Raw genomic sequence first — 7,593 nt, forward strand, 5'->3', positions numbered from 1 at the left:
CAACAAAACCCACTTTAGTAGTTTTATTAACAGAGAGAAGGGGAAACGACGGGAGTGCACAGGCCTGTCTGAAAGTAACGTGGTGAGAGAGAGTGGAGTGGGCATATCTGCTTTTTTAAAGGCCGTTTAGCACATGCACAGAGGGGCTCATGCAGCTACATCAGGCAAAGATTAAGTGACCACACTGTGCCTAGATAGTAGGACCTAAGGCCCTAGGGTGATTAAGCATTCTGCCTGAATGCTGATGGCCATGGGACTCTGGATATGATAGAAGTAACAGCCCACCCTTTTGTTTATTATAAAAATTGGGGGGGGGTGGTTAAGGATAGCAGGTGGGCAAGAATAGGGTCTCTTGAAACTGCTTCAGGCTCACTTGGTGGGTGTTGGTCATGTCTGGGGACTTGTCCTGAGGTTGCTGAGTCTTCCTCATTGTGTAAGCTCTGTGGAATCATCTGGCTGATTGCTTAGATCCAACAATATGTTGCTGAAGCAAAACATGAACTTTAGAAAATTTTCTTTAGATCCTGGTAACTGAGAGAGGAGGGTCCCAAGATGGAGGGGGTTTCCCCAGGGGGTCTCAGGATGAGGGAAGAAAGTCCTAATACCAGGGAAGAGTTGAATGGCACTTACCTTGGGTGATTTTGATCTGTTCAGATGGGTCCAATTTGACTCCCTGGAGCTTATAAGAATTTTTAAGTTTGTAAAAGAAATAGGTTTTTGACATTAAGAAGCGAACAAAGGGAATTTAAAATCATGAGCTTATGGTTGGTGTTTAGTACTCTGCTAGAGTTGGGTGATTAGCTTATCAGAACTTTATAGGTTAGTGTTAAGGTCCTGGACAGTCACTTAGTGAGGAGAGAGAAAGAAGGGAGGGAGGGAGAGAAGGAAAGAGAGACAGATTATTAATTTAACCTTTTAAGGCACCTGTTTTTTTTTTCCAACACCATGATATCACCTAATGTCCAGGAGACAAAGGTGGCTGATTGCTGAGAGCATTCAATAATAAACCTGTTATATTAAAATCTGTTTTGTGAGTCTCCTTTTTGAGTCTGGATTGTGAATGTCTCTGGAGTGTTACTGTTTCTTACCATCTGGGCATCTCTGATAGCCTTTGTTCCTCTGGCTCTGTGGCTAATGGTGGTCCCTGTAACACCAGCTGAATAATTAATTGGAAATTTGAATATGTCATTGGAGACATGGGGAAATTGGTAAAGCAGACAGGAGAAAGTGGAGGTGGGGATCAGGAAGGAAAACATATAGGGATCCCAATCCAGGAGAGTTGAATATGGCTGTGGAGTGAGACTTCATCCTTCTGGAACTGGAGACAGAGCTGTTGATCTCGGTGTCCTCTGGGACTTAAGGGAACAGGTTTGAGCTGCTGTGTATGAAAAGAGATTATCCTGAGGTGGAGGAGTAGAGGGTTGGAGGTGAGATAGGTGAGGGAGGCCCTCCAGTTTAGCAGCTGTGGGGGTTACAAGAACTACTTTAAAGGGGCCCTGTCATTTAGGGGAAAAAGGTCAGGACTGTTGGTGTGGAGGAGAGGAAGGACCTGATCTCCATGTTGACTCGAGATGGGTAGGGGTTGGCACATGATTGAGGTAGAGAGTGGTCGATAAAGTTCCATAGTAGGGGATGGAAGTCATACAATAATGGGGTAATAGGTGATCAGGGAGGAGTGAGGGTTCAGATGAGAGACTAGGGATCAGAAGGAAAGACAAAAAAGAAATGCAAAGAGTCCAATGTAAAGACCTTGTTAAGAAAAGAGTATAGACTTTTTTCAGAATAAGGAATGTCTTCCCTTTGTTCCTATAAAATGGAACAATATGAACTTTGAACTGCTGTGAGGATTAATGAACTGTAAATACATTAATATGCACACATAAAATGATTTGCACACATTACACATATGTGAAAATGTCAAAATGATATCCCAAAAAATGTTTAAACAAAATCTTGGAAAGAAGTCAATCGAACTTCTAGGGAAAAATACACTGACAAAATTTATAATTTATTTATAGTAATATAAATAAAATTGATTTATATATAAATATGCTTATATTTATATTTTTACTGTGATTTTTAAATGATATGCCATGCTGAGAACAGCTGTACAAAAGTAATATGCTGAAACACTTTTCTTGTTTGTTTGGTTTGAATTTTTTGTTTGCTTGGTTGGTTTTTTGTTTGTTTATTTGTTTGCTTTTGTTTTGTTTTGTTATGAGACAGGGTTTCTCTGTGTATCTCTGGCTTTCTTGAAACTCACTCTGTAGACCAAAATGGCTTCAAACTCACAGAGATTCACCTGTAACTGTCTTCCAGGCACTGGAATTGAAGACATGTGCCACCAGGCTGCTGAAATTCTTAAAAGATTGGAAATCATGGGACTGGAGAGGTTGCTCAGAGGTTAAGAGTACTTGTTCTCACAGAAAACTTGTGTTTAGCTCCCAGCCTTATGTGATGGTTAACAGTCCTCTGTAATCACATTCCAGAGGATCTTGTGCCTTCTTCCTTCTATGGACTGAGCATACACCAAATGCACAGATATACATGCAGGCAAAATAATCATACACAATGTAAAAATAAAAAGATCTTTATTAAAAGATAAAAAATTGTGGCCATAAAGCTATGTCTTGACAACTCTAAAAAATTTTTAATAAAGTGGAAATTTTATGTATAAATGTAGATTCTTCAATTACATTAAAATGTCTTAAAGACTTGATAATTATTTGTCTCAAATTTTTTAAACATAGAAGTTGGACATGCTATTGGCAAAAAACTGAAATAATTGAAAAGGTTTTAAGGAAATATTCTTTATTCTCATCCCATTTTCTACATTCTTCCATACATGTTCATACTCACAAAACATACAATGAAACAAATAATGGAATTATGATAAACATATTTTACTATGCATGATTATTTTTTATTCTCCATCTTAATAATCATTACCTTCTGTTTTATTACTTTATGATTTTATTCTATTATTATCTCATTATTTTAAAATTAAGTTATTTTCAGTAAAGAAAAGAAAGCTGTGTCCTGAAACCAGTCTTCCTTTGTAAGAGAGGGTTCTACAGGAATCCATTCTGTAGAGAATAAAATCTCATGAGTTTTAGTAATGGACACAAGGGTATCCCACTAGCACAAAAACACTCTCCAGGGCTTTCATTGCCCTTCCTATTGATAAGATAGAGCACATAAAATATTAAAATCTGTCCTACAGGCATTTGGCTAAATGTATAGCTGTCTAGGGCCAAAAGTGCATTCATTGATTTCAAAATTAGAATCTATTTTTATGCTTTTCAGCTTTCTGTGGTGACCTTGAAACATGAGTGTTTGATTTAGGTTTAATGGTTATGGCCACCAATCTCATGACTCAACAGAAGCAATTTCCTCAACTCCTAAGAATAGCGAGTTGGGAAGGCCACCCACAACCAGCTAGCTTGTCCCTTGGGCTGTCACTGTTGGGGAGGGGCAGGGGGCCTAGTGACTTTTAGGTAGATCTAGAAGTATGCTTAGTGCATCTCTAATTCAGCAAGATACCTGCACAAACGAAGAGATTTTTCCAGCTAGATGCCGTCCTTCTACAGGTAATGTCATAAAGATTCTATACACTAATTTAAAAACAATCCCTGGCTCAGTAATCACCCAAATAAAGGCCTGAGGGTCCTGTGGCCCATGGCAAAGTTGCTACTCCAGTGGTCTAGGACTGAGTCTGTAGTCTCCTAACCTTTGTGCTGCATGGCCTTTCATGTGATATTTATTAATCCTTTGTTTGATGCTGAGCACAAATTGAAATGTGGCCAGTAATTGCTAGATCTATCTACAACATTAATTATGGTTCCCCTGAGAATGTTTTCCCCTTGACACCTTAATTTCATCACAAATTATCAAAATTCTATACTTTAATGCATTGGTTAATCAAAAGGTTTAGCTGATGTTATAGTCAAAGCCTGTAGGGTACAAGGAAACACTAAGGAAGACCCCAGACTCAAATTGTATGCAAGAACAAAGAGTGATTAATATTCCAGGATGCACATGTACAAAATGGCGACAACCCTGAGAGAAGCATGCAAGCTCCTTTGAAACACAGCTAAGGGAAGCTTCAGGGTCATCAGTTACATTAGTATATTTCTAATTGGCTGAGGTTAGTATTACCACTTTTGGATACATCTGCACAAGCATGGACATGACTCAGAAGGGGGTTTCTGGGTTTCCTTGAAGTACTATGAAGCTGGCTTAGGCCCTCTCTGTTTGTTCTTTTACTCCACCCTGACTGTAAGGGCCTTGTAGACAAATGGCCCTTTGTTGATACAGAAAAGTTTAACTCCTTCAAGTCAAGTAAAATGTCTTGGAGACAGCAGAGACAGCAGTGGGGATTTGCCACAGCAGCTTCACTGCAACTAACTGTTTGAAAGAGAAGTTCTTTGCTCAAAAAGAAAAAGAAAGAAAAGAAGAAAAGAAAAGAAAAGAAAAGAAAAGAAAAGAAAAGAAAAGAAAAGAAAAGAAAAGAAAAGGATAACCAAAAAGCAGAGAACAGAAAAAGAGCCCCAGCAAACGTTGGAAGAAAAAGAACAGGGATAAAAACCTGATAGGATTAAAAGCAAATTGCTCGTTGGCACCTGAGGGTGGATTTCCCAGAGGGTGTGGCTTGACCTTGGGGGCAGGGCAGGAGGTAATTAAGACCTGAAGAGGATGTTTCTAAAGCAGAAAGTACCTCCAACCCTGGTCAGAGTACTTGAACATTCAGTCAAATGCACAAAGGTTGGAGAGATGCTATTCCAGTAATATGTAACAATGTTGGGGTACCAAAGTCATCCCATGACCAAATGAAGCTTGAGAGATGGAGGTTTTCAGTGTGTGACCCTTGGATCTCTGACAATAACCTTGTGCTGAAACTCCTGGGCTGGAGCCGATGTCCCTATAGTTTAAAAAGTCCTCCGCACATTGGTGTTCTAATGTCTCAGATACCTGGACTATGATGCTGTGCCAAGTATACTTAACAGATAGGAACTTTGTAATCAATGGCAGGATAAAGTCAGGCAGGAATAGAATGGGACAAGCAAGTTGGTGGTGGAGGAGGAGGTCTTCTCTCTTCCTTATTGTCAATGGAAGAGGTTAAGCAATAAGAGCCCCAGCCCACACTCCACCCAACCACCACACACATAATAGCTTTTGGAGCTATTTTGTTTTGTTGGAGAGAAAGGTCAGATAAAATTGTGAGTGACACTCGGATATAGGGACTTCTAAGTCTCCATTTTTTATTTGTTTGTAGGCTGAAGCTGCTCATTTGTTTCACAGCCAGCAGACCCAAATAATAACACAGAAACTATATTAATTACAACACTGTTTGACCTATAGCTCAGGCTTCATATTAGCTAACACTTACATCTTAAATTAACCTGTTTCTATTCATATATATATTAGCCTAAGGCTGTGGCTTACTGGTAAAAATCTGGCATCTCCTTCGGCAGTTACATGGCATCGCTTTGACTCTGCCTACTCTCTCTATACATCTCCATTCGGATTTTCCCGCCTGGTTTTAGTCTACGAAGCCATTGGCCAAAACAGCTCCTTTACTAACCAATGGTAATAAAACATATTCGTAGCATAGAGGGGAATCATGTATAATTTATTGTTCTTTTTAATTTAATGTATAAACTCATGAAATTTCTTAGAACTCAGTGACAAAAACACCAACTCAACAATTATATGATTGAAATTTAAAAATGAAAGTCATGATTCTTAGAGCTAATAGTCACACATGGTTCCTCTGCATTCCATAACCACTTGTATTTTCAGCATTGTCTATTAAATAATAAAGTTCCTAAAAATATCTGAGCTTTTTCCCTCACAGATTATAAACTTTCTCTAAGGAAAGACTTTGTGTCATTTTTTTTCAGTCAAACCTTTCACAAGTCACACCACCTTCACCTGCCTCCTGAACTCTGTGAGTCCTCAATAGAATTCTCTCACTGTTTTCTGCTCTTAACTTATTTGGCTAAATATTCTTTTTTATTTTATTTTATTATTATTATTTCAAATCTTCACCTCCTCCCCTCAGCTAAACATTCTTGAGAACCTGTGTATATAGCTCAATTTTGATATGTTGTTTAGTATGCCTACGTCTTTGGGTTTCATCCTCAATACTGCAAATATAATTATTTAGTTTAACATATTGAACCAGGCAGTGGTGGCGCATGCCTTTAATCCCAGCACTTGGGAGACAGAGGCAGAAGGATCTCAGTAAGTTCAAGGACAGGCTGGTCTACAAAGTGAGTTCCAGGACAGCCAGGACTGTTATACAGAGAAACTCTGTCTTGAAAAAAACATATTGAGAGAGTACCTACCATGTGCCAGATACCACTTGGGGCTCTGAAGCAAAGAAGTAAACCAAAGAGAAAAATCATTTTATCCTATGGAGCTTAGATTATTATACAAAATAATCAGTATATGCTAAAAGATAAGTAGATGGCAGATAGATGATAGATAGATAGATAGATAGATAGATAGATAGATAGATAGATGCCATTTCTAACAGGAAACAATAATAGAAAGTGTTTATATGGAGAAAACTATGATTTTAGATAGTAAAGTGACATTTAATACATACCAGAAGAAAGTGACATTTAATACATACCAGAAAAAGACCCAAGGCTAAACAGGGAGTTTATCTAGTGAAATTGCATCTAAGAGGCAAGTGAGGGTTAAAGGCCCTGTTGGTATAGTCAAAAGTCATGAGGTAACAACTGTGGCCAGAGGAAGGTAATCCAGAGACAGAGCTGAGAACTGCAGGCAGACCTGTAGCACAGCTTCATAGGCTCAGAGTCTGGGAAAGTTCCAGCTATTACTCCAAGCAGCATGAGAAACTACTGAAGTAGATAACTTTCATGACCAGTGTCTTAGTTGGGTTTCTCTTGCTGTGAAAAGACACCATAACCACAACAACTCTTTCAAAGGAAAACATTTAAATGGGGCTTGCTTGTAGTTCAGAAGTTTAGTCCATTATCATCATGGTGGTATATGGCAGCATGTAGGCAGATATGGTGCTGGAGAAAAAGCTAAGAGTTTTATATCTTGATATGTAGGCAACAGAAAGTCAACTATCTCACTGCTTGTAGCTTGAGCATAGGAGGCCTGAAAACTCACCGCAACAGTGACACATTTCCTCCAACAAGACCACCCTTACTCCAACAAGAACCCATTAGTGTCACTCCCTTTGGGGACCATTCTACTCCCTAGCCCCCAAAGACTTGAAGTCATATCATAATGCAAAAATTTACTCAGTCCAACTTCAAAAGTTCCCTGTAATAGTCTCCAATCTATTTAAAAATCTTAATTCAAAGTATCTTCTGAGATTCATGCAATTTCACAACTGCAATCCCCTGTTAAATTAAAATAAAAAAGATCACGTACTTCCAACATATAACGGTATAAGATATACATTACCATTCAAAAACATAGAAAGGGTTAGGAAACCTTTAAGGTTGTCATCTCTAAGACTCCCTTTCCAGTTTAATTAAAGACACTGCAGATAGCTACAGGGGACTAGAAATCTGTGGGTAAAGAGCTAGGGGTCAGAAATCTACTCAC

This window comes from Microtus ochrogaster, chromosome 19 (assembly GCF_000317375.1).
Source record: "Microtus ochrogaster isolate Prairie Vole_2 chromosome 19, MicOch1.0, whole genome shotgun sequence".
In the NCBI taxonomy this organism is placed as follows: domain Eukaryota; kingdom Metazoa; phylum Chordata; class Mammalia; order Rodentia; family Cricetidae; genus Microtus; species Microtus ochrogaster.